This window comes from Bison bison, unplaced genomic scaffold, assembly GCF_000754665.1.
Source record: "Bison bison bison isolate TAMUID 2011002044 unplaced genomic scaffold, Bison_UMD1.0 scf7180017863702, whole genome shotgun sequence".
Classification (NCBI taxonomy): Eukaryota; Metazoa; Chordata; class Mammalia; order Artiodactyla; family Bovidae; genus Bison; species Bison bison.
The window spans coordinates 1,798,004-1,816,263 of record NW_011494274.1 but is presented as its reverse complement, the minus strand read 5'-3'; positions in this window follow the sequence as shown (position 1 = coordinate 1,816,263).

Here is an 18,260-nt window from a genome sequence, read left to right as displayed (position 1 = left end):
GGATGGAGGAGCCTGGAAGGCTGCAGTCCATGGGGTCACTGAGGGTTGGACACGACTGAGCGACTTCACTCTCACTTTTCATTTTCATGCATTGGAGAAGGAAATGGCAACCCACTCCAGTGTTCTTGCCTGGAGAATCCCTGCTGTCTATGGGGTTGCACAGAGTCGGACACAATTGAAGTGACTTAGCAGCAGCAGCAGTTGGGATCAGGGCCAGGTAGACACCTGTACCTGAAGAACATTAATAGTCACCTGCGAGGGGTTTCAAATGAAATGTCTCAAGACTCTGCCCTGTCTCCTGGAATGTTCAGCATTTTATCAAAACATGGAAAATCTACTTCTAAATTTTTATTTATTTATTTATTATTTTTGGCTAAGCTATACAGTCCCTGGAATTCTCCAGGCCAGAATACTGGAGTGGGTAGCCCTTCCCTTCTCCAGGGGATCTTCCCAACCCAGGGATCAAACCCAGGTCTCCCACACTGCAGGTGGATTCTCTATCAGCTGAGCCGCCAGGGAAGCCCAAGAATACTGGAATAGGTAGCCTATCCCTTATCCAGGGGATCTTCCCAACCCAGGAATCAAACTGGGCTGTGTAACCTTGGACAAATTTCTCAAGATCTCTTAGCCTCAAAGCCCTTCAATAAGAAATCATCTTCCCCATTTGGTGGGGTTATTTTGCTGGCCCTGGAGCAGGGTGGGTGGTCAACGTATGCTTCTCTTCTCTTTCTCCCATGTGAAGAAGGGCAGTTGGAGAAACTAGAAAAGTGACTTATTGCATATAGATCCAACAGAAAGAATGAACCAGTGGGAAAATCCCCCCAAAGGAGGTAGATTTGGCTGATGAAAAGTAAGAACTCCGTAATAACCAAAGCTGGAAAACAAAATATGGGCTTGGCTAGCTTTAGGTTGGCCATGGCACTACCACAGATTCTGTGTAAGAGATCTCTGCTTTGGGTGGGTGATAGGATTAGGTGACTCCCAAGATACCTTCCAGCTCTAGAGTCCATGATTCAGTCTCAGCTAGACTGTTTATTGTTCTCTTCTATATGTAGTCAGTTCATAGATATTCAGCTTCCACTCATATATATACTTATTTAAAGTATATATCTAGAGTACCATATATAGATATTTATTTAAAATCATTCTTTGGCCATTCCCTATGGATGAGCTCTTTCTTGTTTTAGGGCCTCTTTAAAGCCTAGTTTAGACATTTGTCCTTATTGAGAATTTAATAAATGGTGAACGACTATTAAGAGAGATCAGTGGTGGTCTGATGACCACACACTCACACTTCAGACTCACACAGGCATGTTTTCAAATCTTGGCTCTATTTCTTGGCCGTGTGACCTTGAGCAAGTTTCTCTCTGGGCCCCCATTTCCTCATCTATAAAATAGAGATAGTAACAATAGCTGTAAGATCAAATGAATAGGATATTCTAATTTCTTAGGAGAACAGTAGTCTTCCATTTTTGGAGTCGCTGTCAGAGTGAACTTAAACCTTTTCGTTGCTGTTGTTCACTTGCTCCGTCATGTCTGACCTTGTGACCCCATGAACTGCAGGACGCCTGGCTTCCCTGTCCTTCACCATCGCCCAGAGCTTGCTCAAACTCATGTCCATTGAGTCGATGATGCCATCCAACCATCTCGTCCACCTACATAGCACTAATAGAGGGATTTTCCAGCTACACAGTAAGCAACTTATGGATGAATTGGTTCCTTCCTTTGCATACTTATTTAAAAATATTTTCTCCTAAACAATGTTCTTGGCTATCATGCCCCAAAGCCTACTTAAGTCTATGGCCCTAGGTTTTTGCAGTATTCATTACGGAGAAAAAGAGGAATCAACTGGGAAAAAAAGTAAAAGTGAAAACATAGAAATGGAGGCAATTTACCCTCAGCTCAAAAAATCTGCGACAACATCAGAGCTGGCCTAAGACATCTTCATGGGGACCCCTGGCAGTCAGCCCACACTGGAGACCTAGCGAGCCTCCGGCTGTGGCCACTGAGAAATGGCCCTACCCCTTGTTGTGCTCTACAGAACATGGGCAGGCACATCCAGCAGGCACACCCAGCAGGCACATCCGGGGACCTGGGAGCGTCCTCCTCCAACCAGGCTTGAATCTGGTTAGCGCCTCGCCTAGTCTGGGCTGTGGCCTAGACTAGAAATATTCAACCTGGAAGGGAAGGAAAGAAAGAAGGAAGGAAGAGAGGGAAGGGATGGAGAATGAAGTAAAGATGTTTTGTTTTTTTCAAGAATTGTGGTTATTCATGTTGATATATGGCAAAACCAATACAATATTGTAATTAGCCTCCAATTAAAATAAATAAATTTATATTAAAAAAAAGAATTGTGGTTAAAAAAATACCTAACGTAAAAATTACCATCTTAACCATTTTAAGTGTACACTTTTTAATGTTCAGTATATTCACGATTTTGTGCAACAGATGCTTTTCGTCCTGCAAAACTAAAACTCTCACTGAACAAGTCCCCACTTCCCCCTCCCTCCAGCTCCTGGCAACCATTGTTCTACTTTGTGTTTCTGTGAATTTCACTATTTTTAGATGCCTCACATAAATGGAATCATGTGTGACTGACTTATTTCAACAAGCATAATATGCCCAGGACTCAGCCATGTTGCAGCATAGTACAAGATTTCCTTCCTTTTTTAAGGATGAATAATATCCAAGTGTGTGTGCATGTATATGTGTATAAAATAGTTCCATTCATTAATATATTCATCCATCAATGGACATTTAGGTTGCTTCCACTCCTTGGCTACTGTGAATAAAGCTATGAACACAGGTATACAAACACAGAATGCTTTTAATGGGATACAGAAGTTAAAAGTTTGGAAAGGCTTGTTGGGGGGATTGGGGAAATATATGAGTGGAACAAAGAAGCAAGTCATGCCTAACAATGACAGAAAAAGTCATCAGTCATGGATTGTTGAGGTGTTAGGAACAGAAGTCACTTAAACTAGCTCAAAAAGAGGAGCTTATAATGAGAACACGGGGGTGTCTCCTGGTATGTGAGATGGGCCCTCAAGGAAAACTGGATCCAGAAACTGAAGTTAACCAGTGTTCCTCTCTTTATCTCCACAGAACCCATATTTATTCTGTCAACCTGTTGTTCTAGGTCTTAAGGATACAATTGTAAATAAAATAGGCTTTGCACTGGGGAAGATGCATGATAAACAAATAAACAAGGAATTCCAAATTCTGTATATCATATTAAGTGAAGTCGCTCAGTCGTGTCCAACTCTTAGCAACCCCATGGGCTGCAGCCTACCAGGCTCTTCTGTCCATGGGATTTTCCAGGCAAGAGTATGGGAGTGGGGTGCCATTGAAGGAAAAAGGAAATGCTTTGAAAAAGAGTATTAATGGAGGGGTTGTTAGGGGGTGCCTAGCTTTACCTTAGTTGATCCTTGATTGCTTCTCTGAGAAGACAACATTGAAGCCACAACTTGAGGGATAAGGAAGTATCGGCCATGTGGAATTCCAGGATGAGGGAAGGTTGTGTTAAGCAAGTAAGAGAAGGCCATGAGCCTGGAGAAGGTGAGTGAGGTGGAGGTATAACTGGAGAGAAGGAGTATGATGGTGGGCTTGACCTCACAGAACCTTGTTGATCACAGAATGAATCCTGGATTTCTTCTCTAACATAATAGGAATCCATTGAGGAGTTTTACACTAGGGAGTGACATCAGCTGATTTGTATATCTAGAAGATCATTCTGGAGGTCAGGTGGAAAGTGGATTGGAGAGGGCAAAGGGTGGAGTGGTGAGATGAGATGGGATTCTTGCAGATGATGCTTTAGACCAAAGTAGAGACAGGAGAGATGGAGAGAAAGCAAGGTCAGACATACTTGGGACACATGAAGGTTCATAACAACACTATTCACAATGACCAACAGGTGGAAATGGACCAAATGCCTAGAAACTGTTGGATGGATAAACAAATATGGTATGTCCACATGGTCCTGCACGCAGGAGCTGTAGAAGACATGGGTTAGATCCCTGGGTCAGTAAGATCCCCTGGAGGAGGGCATGGCAACCCACTCCAGTATTCTTGCCTGGATAATTCCATGGACAGAGGAGACTGGTGGGCAACAGCCCATAGAGTCGCAAAGAATTGGACACAACTGAAGGAAATGGCAACCCACTCCAGTGTTCTTGCCTGGAGAACCCCAGGGACAGGGGAGCCCTGTGGGCTGCCGTCTATGGGGTCGCACAGAGTCAGACACGACTGAAGTGACTTAGCAGCAGCAGAAGCAACTTAACACACACACACACACGTCCATATGGTAGAATATTATTCAGCCATAAAAAGGTTGAAGTTCTGATACAATGTGGATAAACCTAGAAAACATTATGTTGAATATAAGAAGCTGGTCACAAAAGACCCCATATCATATGATTCTATTCATATGAAAGTCCAGAACAGGAAAATTTATAGAAGTAGATTGGTGGTTGCCTAGGGCTAGGGGGAGAGGGTGATAGGAAGAGAGGAGAAATGGGGAGGGTCTTTTTGATATGGTGAAAATATTCTAAAATTGATTGTGATGATGATTACACATATCTGGGAACATACAAAAAGCCATTGAGTTGCATACTTTAAATGCATGAGTTATACGACACCTGAATCATATCTTAATAAAGATGTTTGCTATAAAAGACCCCCCACTTGGGAGGATGAGATACTGGTTTGGAAAAGGAGGAGCAGCCTCTCGTCTCTACTTGCTCTGCTTCATTTGCCTTCCTCTCTGTGCACAAAGACCTTTGCCAACAAAGGTCCATCTAGTCAAGGCTATGGTTTTTCCAGTAGTCATGTATGGATGTGAGAGTTGGACTGTGAAGAAAGCTGAGCGCTGAAGAACTGATGCTTTTGAACTGTGGTGTTAGAGAAGACTCTTGAGAGTCCCTTGGACTGCAAGGAGATCCAACCAGTCCATCCTAAAGGAAATCAGTTCTGAATATTCATTGGAAGGACTGATGTTGAAGCTGAAGCTCCAGTACTTTGGCCACCTGCTGCGAAGAGCTGACTCATTGGAAAAGACCCTGATGCTGGGAAAGATTGAAGGTAAGAGGAGAAGGGGACAACAGAGGATAAGATGGTTGGATGGCATCGCTGACTCAATGGACATGAGTTTGAGTAAACTCCAGGAGTTGGTGATGGACAGGGAGGCCTGGAGTGCTGGAGTCCATAGGGTTGCAAAGAGTGGGACGCGGCTGAGTGACTGAACTGAACTGAACTGTGCTCAAGGAAAAGGGGGCTGACCTAGGGCTTACTCTATGTTCCACCCAGCTCAGTGACTGGACAATAGAAATCTCTGTAGCCCCAGATAAGACCCTCTGATGGAGACTCATTGTCTAGTGTGGGTCAGTGGCAGGGAAGCAGAGTTCCCCAGTACTTACATGCAGGCCCGCCCCTTAGCAGGGCCACATGGGATGAGTAGCTCCCATCCTCGGAGGTCACAGGAGACGATTCTCAGATTCTTCAGACAGAACTAGCATGCAATGCTCACCTTCCATGTGCCACATCCAGTGTTAACTGCTGTCATATCCCTAATGCCACTTAATCCCTTATCCATACTGTGAAAAAGTTTCTGCTGACTAAAAGAAAGCATTCTCCATTGGGCTCAACTTGTGGTTCATGCACAAGGTCACGTCAAGGCCACCACTGGTAAAAATCATCTCCCCAAGGGTAGGAAGGGGCCTCCTTGAAATGCAACTGCCAGCCACAAAGTCTGGTTTACAGAAGGCGGTGTCTTGCAGTCACTGAAACACAGGGCTTGGAGTCCCTTCTGGTTAGTGAGCTGCACTGGCCAACAAAGAGGTATTTCTGAAAAACACTTTAGAACCCATCTGATGGAAGAGAATCTGTTACAAATAATATTTGGTTCTTAAATAGTGTGAATTGCCTGTTTAAAAGTCCTTCTTGGCCTTTATTATATCTGATGTTACTCTTTAGAAAGAATGATTGGTAATGTCTGAGGCTGAAGGTGGGGAGCAAGACACAGGGAAAAATTTGTCTTCTTTAACTTCAGCAATGTTTATGGAATAGGCAGAATCCAAATCCAAACCATATTTTCCAAAAATATTTTTCCTCTTAATTCTTAAATCCATGTGTACTATATGAGAAATCTAATCCGTATGTTTGTTACTCATTTACACTTTACTCATCAAAGCGTTTCCTCTGAAGAATTATTTGATGTCCAAGGAGACTTTAGAGACATTTTTCTTTTCAACAAGGCTTTGTTCTTAGAAATAAAGAAGTTGCTGCATTCGTGCATGCAAAGAATAAATGAACTTGAACCCTAGAAAGGTTAAACTTTGTTTCAAGTAGCTTCTATATTCAGAAGAAACAATTTGAGAAATGAGCTTTCTCTTTTAAAGTTTTTAAGGGCAGGGGTTAGGGAGAGCCTCCAAACAGATGCTTGGGATTTCATGCCAGTTTCCTCTTCAGCTGTTGGTAGGTGCCCTTAGATAAAGTCCACCTTTATCTCTGAGGTGGTCTTTGACTTTTTTGTTAGAAAAGGCTGCGTCTAATTTGATCTCTGTCTCAATCTGTGACAGAATCTGCCCAGAGGAATACAGAGGTATGCTGAAATTCCGAGTATGTGTTTGAAAGAACAAAGCTCTTGATGAAAAAGGTGCCATGGAACCACGAGGCGGGACCACCACCTAACCCTTCTGTTAGGGCGAGGAGCAACGTTGGAGGGAGACGAAAAGAAGTTTCTGGTCCCAAGAAAGCATGGGCGACCCTGAAACCTGGATGTCAAGGTAGGGCATGGTTTTGAAGGGAAGGATCTGAGTCTGTTGTTTCTGAGGTTCTGGAAGAACTGCCATCTAGGCTCCTGGTGCTCTCTGGAGAGTGGTCAGTGCTGAATCAGAGGACTAACCTCATGGTGAGGAACTGAAAGCCATGAATGGACCTCCAGACAAGGAAGCAGGGCAGCCCACTGAACGCTGTACCTTTGGGACCACCGCCTTGCGTTTCTCACAATACGATATGGCTGCGTCTCAGCGGGGACTCTGCAGCCTCTGAAGCAGAGTGTGGGAAAACAGAAGGGAGGCTTTGGGCTGTCCCAGTGGTTGGAGGAGGCCACCCACCTTCCGCAGGCATACAGGGTGTACAGGGATACGAGATGTCCTACCATGCAGTAGACAGCTCTGCTCAATGTATATGAACTTGTAGATAGATTTTTCACTTAAATGAATGTCCAATGGGATATTTAGAAGTCAAGAGGAACCCAGAGTAATTTTCCGGTCTCTGAGCTTAGAATCTAACTACAGTTTCCATATATGCATATACATTTTGCTCCATTTAAATTGATGCTCAGCTTCACAAAAATGGAATCATGTAGATAAAACATTGTACTTTGTTTTGCTGGAACTGAACAGTTGTTGCATTTCAGAAAATCACATCTCTGACGGCAATAATTTGCTAGAATTTGAGTTAGTTCTCTGCATTAATAGCAATTCCATTAAAAGTGATTCTGCATATGTATTCAAGCACCTGATTACTTTGTCTTCAAGTACTCATGTCCAGCCATAAATTCAAATACATTTTTCCCCCTAAACAGATTCTTTTCTCTTATCCTTCACATTAGAGTTAGGCCATTGTATTGATTTTTTTAAATTATGCCTATAGATACAGTTGTATTATCTATAACTTTCATTTCAGGAGAGTAAAGGAGGTGTACACTTAAAAACAGTTAAGATGATAAATGTGTATTATGTTTTATGTATTCTTTACCAAAATTTAAAATAAGAACATGAAATGAATGTTTATACTATTCATTTAACCCAGTTCAGTTCAGTTGAGTCGCTCAGTCATGTCCAACTCTTTGCAACCCCATGGACTGCAGCAAGCCAGGCCTCCCTGTCCATCACCAACTCCTGGAGTTTACTCAAACTCATGTCCTTTGAGTTGGTGATGCCATCCAACCATCTCATCCTCTGTCGTCCCCTTCTCCTCTTACCTTCAGTCATTCCCAGCATCAGGGTCTTTTCCAATGAGTTAGTTCTTTGCAGCAGGTGGCCAAAGTACTGGAGCTTCAGCTTCAACATCAGTCCTTCCAATGAATATTCAGGACTGATTTCCTTTAGGATGGACTGGTTGGATCTCCTTGCAATCCAAGGGACTCTCAAGAGTCTTCTCCAACACCACAGTTCAAAAGCATCAATTCTTTGGTTCTCAGTTTCTTTATAGTCCAACTCTCACATCCATACATGACTACTGGGAAAACCATAGCCTTGACTAGATGGACCTTTGTTGGCAAAGTAATGTCTCTGCTTTTTAAAAAGCTGTCTAGGTAGGTCATAGCTTTTCTTCCAAGGAGCAAGCGTCTTTTAATTTCATGCCTGCAGTCACCATCTGCAGTGATTTTGGAGGCTCAGAAAATAAAGTCTGTCACTGTTTCCACTGTTTCCCCATCTATTTCCCATGAAGTGATGGGACTAGATGCCATGATCTTAGTTTTCTGAATGTTGAGTATATCCCAGTATAGTATCCCAGTTGAGTATTTAACCCAGTATATCCCCAAATGCTATCATTTCAACATATAATTGAAATATCAACTTAAGTTAATCAATAGAACAACTGTCAATGAGATATTTTATATATTCTTTCTTATACAAAGTTTTTGAAATCTGTGTATATTTTATTTCTACAGCAACTATCAAGCCAGACTGGCCACACTTCTGGTACTCAATGGCCGCATGTGGTTAGTGGTTACCATACCGGACAGTGAAGTCCTAGATAACAGCTAACACTTGTTGAGCAGACTGTAAGCGCCAGGCACTGCTGTGAACACTTCAGATGGAGTGACTCATTTAATCCTTATAACGGCTCTATGAGACAGACACAATGACTGTCCTCGTTGCGTGTGAGCAAACTGAAGCTCAGAAAGCTTGAGTCACTGGCCCGAGCAGAAAGCTGAATGCAGGCACTCTGGCTCCCGAGCCCTGCCTTAACCAGGGCTGTGGGCACCGCTGTAGGACTTTCCCTTCAGACTCCTTTTCTGACCTGGGGGCATCTGCACTGCCCTGGCAACCTTGGGGCAGCAGGAACCTGGCTGGCCCACCAGGCAGGCTCATCTTCCTGGCCACTCCTGACAAGCATGGCAGAGGCGTGGGCCAGCCCTTCTGAGAAGCAGACAGTTTCCCCTGCAACCTTCTCATTCTTATCTGGATTTCCATGCAGAGAAATGGTGGGTCTGGCAAAGACAGACAAATATCATAGGATATCACTTACACATGGAGTCTAAAATATGATACAAATGAACTTATTTACAAAACAGAAATAGACTCAGGCATAGAAAACAGACTTACGGCTACCAGAGGGAGAGGGGGGGAAGGGATAAATTAGGGGTTTGGGATTAACAGACACACACTGCTGTATATAAAACAGAAAAAAAAGTAGATAAACGACAAAGGTCCTACTATATAGTACAGGGAACTATATTCAATATCTTGTAACAAATTACAGTGGAAAAGAATATGAAAAAATATATCTATGTGAAACTAAATCCGTTTGTACAGCAGCAGCTGTACACCAGAAATTGACACAACATTGTAAATCAACTATTCTTCAATTTAGAGAAACAACAAAAAAAGTAGTGGGTCTGGGCAAATAGGGTCTGAACAAAGCACAGATGGGGCAGAAGACTGTCCCAACTCATGCATCTAATAAAGACTTGCTCCCAAGACCTTGCTGGTGAATTGTCTGCATTCCAATAACTTTTTCTCCTGGGTTTTCGTTAGTAAGGACAGATTTCTTCATTTCCTGGGACTCCCTCAAGATTACACTGACAACTTCCCCATTAATTATCGAATTATGCCCCATCACAAAATGATTACATTTGCTTCCTACCTAAACACCTCCTCTCATTGATGAAAAGTCTCCTTTAAACTAATATGCCTTTAACTTGCTTCATTTCAACACCTCCGTAGAGGCTACTAACGAGCTGACTCCTTGCCCAGCTGGTCCCTCCGCCCTTCCTTCTGTTCTCTGTTCCAAGACCAATTTAGATCTGGCGGAACAGGAAAGGGGAGGACTCACCCTCTGAATGGGAGGCTTGGCTGGAGCCTTCTTGAGGGATGAGGACACTTAGCACACGACCTTGAGCCTTCACCCCCCTCAAGAGGGAGACTCCACTCGCTGCTTCCAGAAACAGGAAAATTGCCTGAGAGTGCAGCCACTGGGGTAAAACGGCCTCCCAGTTTTGACTGAGCAGCTTAATGAGTCAGGTAATTATACCCAGATTCCCTTTACAGGGGCCTCTTAGTATTTATTTAATAAAGAGATGATTCCAGGCTGTGACCTGTGAGGCTGGCGGCTTGATAACCATCTTGCTGGAGGAGTGCCTCCCCTCAGACGTTGTCCTTCTCTGGCAGGGAGATGGGGTGCTTTCAAAGGACCCCTCAGTCCTGCTTTTGAGAAAATCACGTGCCAAGAAACTCCCCTTCTTGGCACTGTCTTCTCTGGGGTGTCAGATGGGCCCCTTCCCTGGAGTTCTCTGAATCAGGTCAGTCTGTTCCTCTGAGTAACCCTGATCTCATTCTGTTGGCAGCAGGCAGCAGCCCAAGGCCCTGCTGCTCACTCATGCCAGAGCCACCGGAAGCAGGAAGAGCTCCCTGAGCTCAGGCTGTGAGCCAGGCTCCATCCTAAGTGCTCCTGACACCTGCTCATACGTCTCTCCCCATTTTACAGATCAGGAAACTGAGACTCACTGGGGTTATGCACACTGCCCAAGGCCATACAACAAATGGAACTGGGAAAGCAAGGATTTGAACCCACATCTCTATGGCTCCAGAGCAGAAGGGCTTAATTCCTGTACCATACCACTTAGTGTTAGCTGGCCAGAGAGAAAATTATCTGGATCATGTTTTTCATGGCCAGAACTTTGGTAGAGTATCTAAGGACATCCATTTTCATCACTGTTGATGGTGCATCATGCTCTTGCTCCCCGACCAGGGACCTGTACTGTAATCATGGTTTCCCTGCCCCATCTCAGTATATGAGACCACGGATGATGGGCTTCTCATCCTGGCCAGACCCGCAGGATGTCTTCCCTGGAAATTTACAAACTGGAATTGAAGACAAGAGGTGCTTTATCCACTCCGGTGGCACCAGCAACTAGGTAGAAGTGAGCTCCAAGTGCCCAGGGGTCATGGTCCAGGCTTGTGTAAAAAGGCAAAGACAATGTTGACAACACATAAAGAGAAAAAATTCCAGTTATATTCAAGCCCCTGATTCAAATTCCTGGGACACAACCCATGTATTTCCTGCAATTCAGCTCTGTAAATCATTAAAGTTCCATCGAAGTTTCTATCACTTGTAATAAAACGTTCTAACAGATCATGCTCTGGTATTTGGTCTACTGTGGACAACAGGGAGCTTCTTAAGGGTTTTCACGTGTGCAGCAGAGAGGCAGCTGTGGCCTGGCAGAGAGGCAGGCGTGGGGAGGGCCACATGGTGAGCAGGAAGACACATGGAACTTCTTGCAACGCAGGCAGCAACTGAGAGATGACTGAGGCAGAATCAAGGTGACCGGGGATGAGGTCAAGAGATACTTAGCTGGGAGAAGTTTTTAGATTTGATGATCGATTAAAATTGAGGAGATGATTTTGGAGATGCCCAAGATGATTCTGAAATGGATGGTGATGCCACTAGCTGAAAGGGAAACACAGGAGGCAGAGTGCACCTGGGGAGGTGAGTGGTGACGTCAGAGGTAACAGGCTTAGCGGTGGAGAGTTGACTGGTGTCCAGATGCCTGTGGCTCTGTTACGCTGCGTGATATGTTCTGGCACCGAGACAAAGGTGTGCTCTGGCAATCACCTGCTGGTCACAGCCTCCGTCCTGACTCACCCATCCTGACCCGGGCAACACACCCCTTTCCATCCGTCTCTCAGTTCCCAGTCATCAAGCGGTTCTGTTTTTGTCCTCACATTACCCTGCAGACTTGTCAGAACTGGTATTGTCTTCCAGAGAACTTGGGCTTTTTTCCGTGGAATTCTGTTCCTCCTGCTGCTCTGTTGAATTGAGCCACCTTGGATAACTCCCTGCCTAGAGTGGTGGAGAAAGATGGCTAGCACTGTTAAAAACAAAGGAATCATGCTGTAGGAAACTGACTCCAGCCAATTTGACTGCTTATAATTATTTGGTGTGTGTGTGTGTGTGTAGGGTATCTATAGCTTACCACAGTTAAAGGGAGCTGAGGGTTATATTGATAAATCTCCTCTACGAGGACTGCCCGGCTAAGGGGTTGATTGCATTGGGTAGGTTGTACTGAAAGCAAGACTCAGACCAAATTCTTCTATACATACAAATATTTACCATTCATAAAACAGGCACTACAAACATGCACAATCTTTTTTCCTAAATTCAATGAAATTTTTGCTCTCTGTCTGACACACACCTTGTACAATGAGACAATATTCTAGTGACAGAATTCATCTGGGCTTCTAGTCAGAATCAGGCAACAGCCTTATCTGTTAAGTGTGGCTCACGGATTAGGTGGAGTCTTAGGCTTGGTGAGCCAGTATGACGGTTGTAAGCCCTTGAATTTGCAAAATTCTTCACCCTGCTCATGTAAGCATAGGGTGCCCATATTGTATTTCTAAATATCCACCATATCTTCTTCAACATTCATGTAATGAATGAAAATTATTTCTAAGTGAACAAACTCTCTACTGAGAATGGAAGATAAAGATTGCTGAGACTCTACCCAGAAATAAACGCATGCATATATGGCCATCTAGTATTTAACAAGGAAGCTAAGAAGACTCAGAGGAGAAAGGAGAGTTGCTCCAGTAAATGATGATGGGAAAACTGGATCTTCACATGCTGAAGAATAGAACTGAATCCCTATCTTACACCACTCACAGAAGTGAATTCAAAATGGATTAAAGACTTGAATATAAGACATGAAACTATGAAACTGATAGAATAAAACACAAGGAGAAAGCTCCTGACGTTGGTCTTGGCAAAGGTTTTTTTGGTTATGACACTAAAAGCACAAATAACCAAAGCAAAAACAACCAAGTGAGACGCCATCAAACTAAAAACTTCATGCACAAAAAAAGGGAAGAATCATCAAGATAAAAAGGAGAGCAGGAGAAAACACTTGCAAACCAAATATGGAACAGGAGAAAATATTTGCAAGCCATCTCTCTGATAAGGTGTTACTATACAAAATATAGAAGGAATTCATACAACTCAATAGCAAAAAAACCAAACACTCCAATTTAAAAATGGGGAAAGGACTTGAATAGACATTTTTCCAAAGAAGATATACAAATGGTCAACAGGTACATGAAAAAATGCTCAGCATCACTAATCACCAGAGAAATGGAAATCAAACCATAACAAGATATCATCTCACACCTATTAGAACGGCTATCATTAAAAGACAGTAGATAACTTTTGGCAAGGGTGTGAAAAAAAAGGGAACCCTTGTACACTGTTGATGGGAATGGAAATTTGTACAGCCACTATGGAAAACAGTACAGGGATACCTTAAAAAATTAAAAATACGACTACCATATGATCTAGCAATCTCCTTTCTGAGTATAAATCCAAAGAAAATGAAAACACCATCTCTAAGAGACATTTGTGCACCCACGGTTATTGCAACATCATTCACAGTAGTCAATACTTGGAAACAACCTAAGTGACCGTATGAAGAAAATGTTATATATATAACATGACATATTATATTGACTATGCTAAAGCCTTTGACTGTGTGGATCTTGACAAACTGTGGAAAAGTCTTTAAAAATGGTAATACCAGACCAGCTTACCTGCCTCCTGAGAAACCTGTATGCAGGTCAAGAAGCAACAGTTAGAACCGGACATGAAACAGCGGAGTGGTTCAGAATTGGGAAAGGAGTGCGTCAAGGCTGTATATCATCACCCTGCTTATTTAACTTATATCCAGAACACCATGTGAAATGCCAGGCTGGGTGAAGCACAAGCTGGAATCAAGATTGCCAGGAGAAATATCAGTAACCTTGGATATACAGATGACACCACCCTAATGGCAGAAAGTGAAGAGGAACTAAAGAGCCTCTTGAAGGTGAAAAAGAAGAGTGAAAAAGCTGGCTTAAAGCTCAACATTCAAAAAACTAAAAGATCATGGCACCTGGTCCCATTACTTCATGGCAAATAGATGGGGAAATTCGCAACATCACTAATCACCAGAGAAATGGAAATCAAACCAGAACAAGATATCAGGAAATAGTTGCTGTGGATCGTGACTACAGTCATGAAAGTAAAAGACACTTGCTCTTTGGAAGAAAAGCTATGACAAACCTAGACAGTGTATTAAAAAGCAGACATATCACTTTGCTGACAAAAGTCCATATACTCATACTCATATGCTATGGTTTTTCCAGCAGTCATGTACAGGTGTGAAAGTTGGACCATTAAGAAGGCTGAACACTGAAGAATTGATGCTTTCAAACTGTTGTATTGGAAAAGACTCTTGAGAGTCCTTTGGACAGCAATGAGCTCAAACCTGTCAGTCCTAAAGAAAATCAACCCTAGATATTCATTGGAAGGACTGATGCTGGAGCTAAAGCTCCAATAATTTGGCCACCTTATGCAAAGACCCAACTCACTGGAAAAGACCCTGATGCTGGGAAAGATTGAGGGGAGGAGGAGAAGGGGGCGACAGAGGATGAGATGGTTGGATGGCATCACAGACTCGATGGACATAAGTTTGAGTGAGCTCTGGCAGATAGTGAAGGACAGGGAAATCTGGCGTGCTACAGTCCATGAGGTCACAGAGAGTCGGACGCATCTAAGAGACTGAACAACAATATATAATATAATGTGTTATAGTAATATCATATAACATTATGTCTTATATACACACAAACATAGATGTATTATATATACACACAAACATACACACACACACACACACACACATTATTTACCCATTAAAAGGGAAGGAAATCTTGCCTTTGCAACAACATGAATAGATCTTGAGGACATTATGCTAAGTGAAGTAAGTCACATACAGAAAGACATATTTAATGTTTTCAGTTATATTGGGAATCTAAAAAAGCCAAACTCATAGAAGTAGAGAATAGAATGGTGGTTGCCAGGGGCTGGGGGTGAGGGAGGTAAGAGATGTTGGTCAAAGGTACAAAACTCTCAGCAATAAGATGAATAAATTCGGAGGATACAATGCACAGTAGGGTGCCTATAATTAATGACATTGTATTAAATATTTGAAAGTTAATAGAGTAGATTTAAAAGTTTATCACCACAAAAAATGGTAATTATATGAGGTGATGAAAGTGTTAACTACCTTTATTGTAGTAATCATTTTGTAATATATACATGTTATCAAATCATCCCACTGCACACCTTATACTTACACATATTATAAATATTTCAATAAAGCTGGAAGGGAAAAAAAGATGGCTGAAGCTCTGGTAGAAGGTACCTCTGGAGTGTGACATCCAATTAGCATCTATAAAAACTTATAAAAACTCTGGAATGTGTAGTCCTGAGCAGGGTACTTCGAATGTTAACAAATTGCTCCTAGAATGTAGATTAAAAATAACACATACATCTCTCTGTCTAGGCTGAAGTATTTGAAATTAAATTGTATGGAATATAAATCATGCCATATACTCACCTCAGAACCTTTGCAGAAGTATCCACTGTGTACAATGACTTCATCACCTTCTCACTGATTTGCCTGGGTAACTCTTACTCAATCTCCAAGATTTAGAATAGCTGTCACCTCCTCCACAAAGCCCTCCCTGATCCTCCCTATCCCTACCAAGGCAGAACTGAATGACTCCCATGTCTCCCATAGCATCTGGGCTAACTTTTCATCACTGAGAATCAACTGGTCTTTCCCTGTCACTTGATGATAATCCGCAGTCGTTTTATCCCTAGTACCAAGCAGAATGCCTGGCCATTAGCACAGGCCCAATTTATTTGTAAAATTGAATTTAGCTCACACAAGAAACCAATTTTCTTCTTCTGTTTCATTGCTTCCCATCCATGCATTTGGAAAAGGAATTACCGGTGATGATTTGTTGGCCAAAGATACATAACTGATGAGAAGGAAATAAATGAGACGCAGTCCTAGATAGACCGTAAGTACGAGAATAATTTGAAAGTGACCAGACATAGAACCATTTTTAGTTTGTTTTACTTTAAACGCTCTGAGTCTTCACAGCGTTTGCGCTTAAGGTGGGCTCTGCAGCTTCTGCTGGCTGATCTCTGATATTTATCCTGAAGAGAGAAAGCAATCAGAAGTCTTATTCACTGAATGCTTTCCTAAAAGTCCTAGTGGAGAGAAGGTCGGTAAGGTGTTCTCTGCAAGACAGAAAGCCTGTCAGGAGACTGCTGACCCCGTTTTATCCAAATACTCAGACTTGGACTTGACATTTGCCCAAGTGCAGCTACACAAATGGTGGTAAAAGGATGCCCCACCTATTCAACCCACGTCTAAGTGGCTAAATGGGGTTTTCAATGGTAGAAAATAGACTTGGCAGAATACATAGATACAGCCCTTTATTCCCAGGGACTCTTTCCCTTTGCAGCTATAGATCTGTAATTTTAAATAAGACCAAGCCTGTATCTCATTGGACATTTTATCTCATTTAAATAGTGAAGAAGGAGAAAGGATGATGTGGAATTTGTACATTCAAAATATGTCAAGTTTACACTCTTGGATATTAAGGAAAATATTGTGAGCAAATGACTATTGCCCCCAGAGGCTCCTGGAAAGGAAATGGAGGCTGGGGAGGGGCGCAACTCCTGTTTCTCTTGCGCATCCCTATCCACAGCTCCGACCTTCTCCCCACCTCAACTCCTTTCCCAAGTCACCACGGAGTCACCCCAGAATCAGCAATCTGGGCAGGAAAACGACGCAGGACAGTTCTAACACAGAGTGGAAAAACTGAGGTTCTGGGAAGGAGATTGGGCAGCAGCCATTGAGGAATCCGGCTGGCCTTCAGGTGGAGGACTGGTCAGGGATGCGTGGCCTGGGGCTCATTATCCTTCCTTGTGGGGAGCAAGGGCTTCTCTGAAGAGCACTTGGATACAAGTTCTTTTAATGCAGGTCATTCTGTGAATAAAATCTGGTGTATCTGTGTTCTTGGCTCTAAAAATTTGTCACTCAGTTGTGTCTCTTTGCAACCCCACAGACGGTAGCCCGTCAGGCTCCTCTGTCCATGGGGATTCTCCAGGCAAGAATACCAGAGGGGGTTGCCATGCCTTCCTCCAGGGGAATCTTCCCAATCCAGGGATCAAACCCAGGTCTCCCGCATTGCAGGTGGATTCTTTACTGTCTGAGCCACCAGGGAAGGAGGCCGGTTTAAACCTGACCTGTGGCCCCCTTCGGCTGTTTGTTGGATACTAGGAGGCTGCCTGACCTCTGTGAACCTCACCTTATCCAGCTACAAACCCTCTTGCAGAACTCTAATAAGAATGAAATGAGGCTTTAAAATTGCTGATATTTATGGAATGCTTACTCTGTACAAAGCACGTGTTGAGATCTACATGAAGGGTGATTCTATAAAACAGATATCATCCTTGTTTCATAGAAGAGGAAACTGAGCTGAGAAAGCTTGACTAACTGGAGCCATACTGCTATCAAACAGAGAAGCTGGCATTCAACGCTGAGTCGTCTAACCCCTGTTACTCTCAACCACTCTGCTCTAAGGGTTCATTGGATGGTTGGCCAAATGTTTTGCACAGTTTGAAACAGAGTGAACTCTCAGAGTAGGATAGCTATGATGTCATAGTGATGATGTTAAAAGAGAGCTGATTTCAAACTGAACTGAGTCTGGAGGCAGACTGTGGAGTGACTTGGTCATTGTTGTGATTCCGCATGTGATGGTCCTGACTTGACAGCCTAGGGATAACCACCCCCTGCCCCTCCGCAGCTCGGTCAGCATTCTTTTTAAGTAGAATCTCACGTATAGCTGGCTCAGGGTTTTTTAAATGTTATCAATCTGTCTTCCATGTCTTCTAGTTCAGTGATAAAGCAGCACCTACTGTCTTAGGTCAGGTTCCTTGGGGGAAAAAAAAAACTCATAGGCAGAAAATTGATAGGCAAGTGCTCTAGGGATCATCAACTATGGGGAATGAAGGCTGAAGGACTGAGCAGAGAAGAGAATCGCACTGCAATGAAGTCCCAACAAAGACCTCAGCCTATCCCACTGGGACCACTGGGGCTAAGATGGCCTGTGGTGGGCAGAAGTCTAGGCTAGTACAAATGT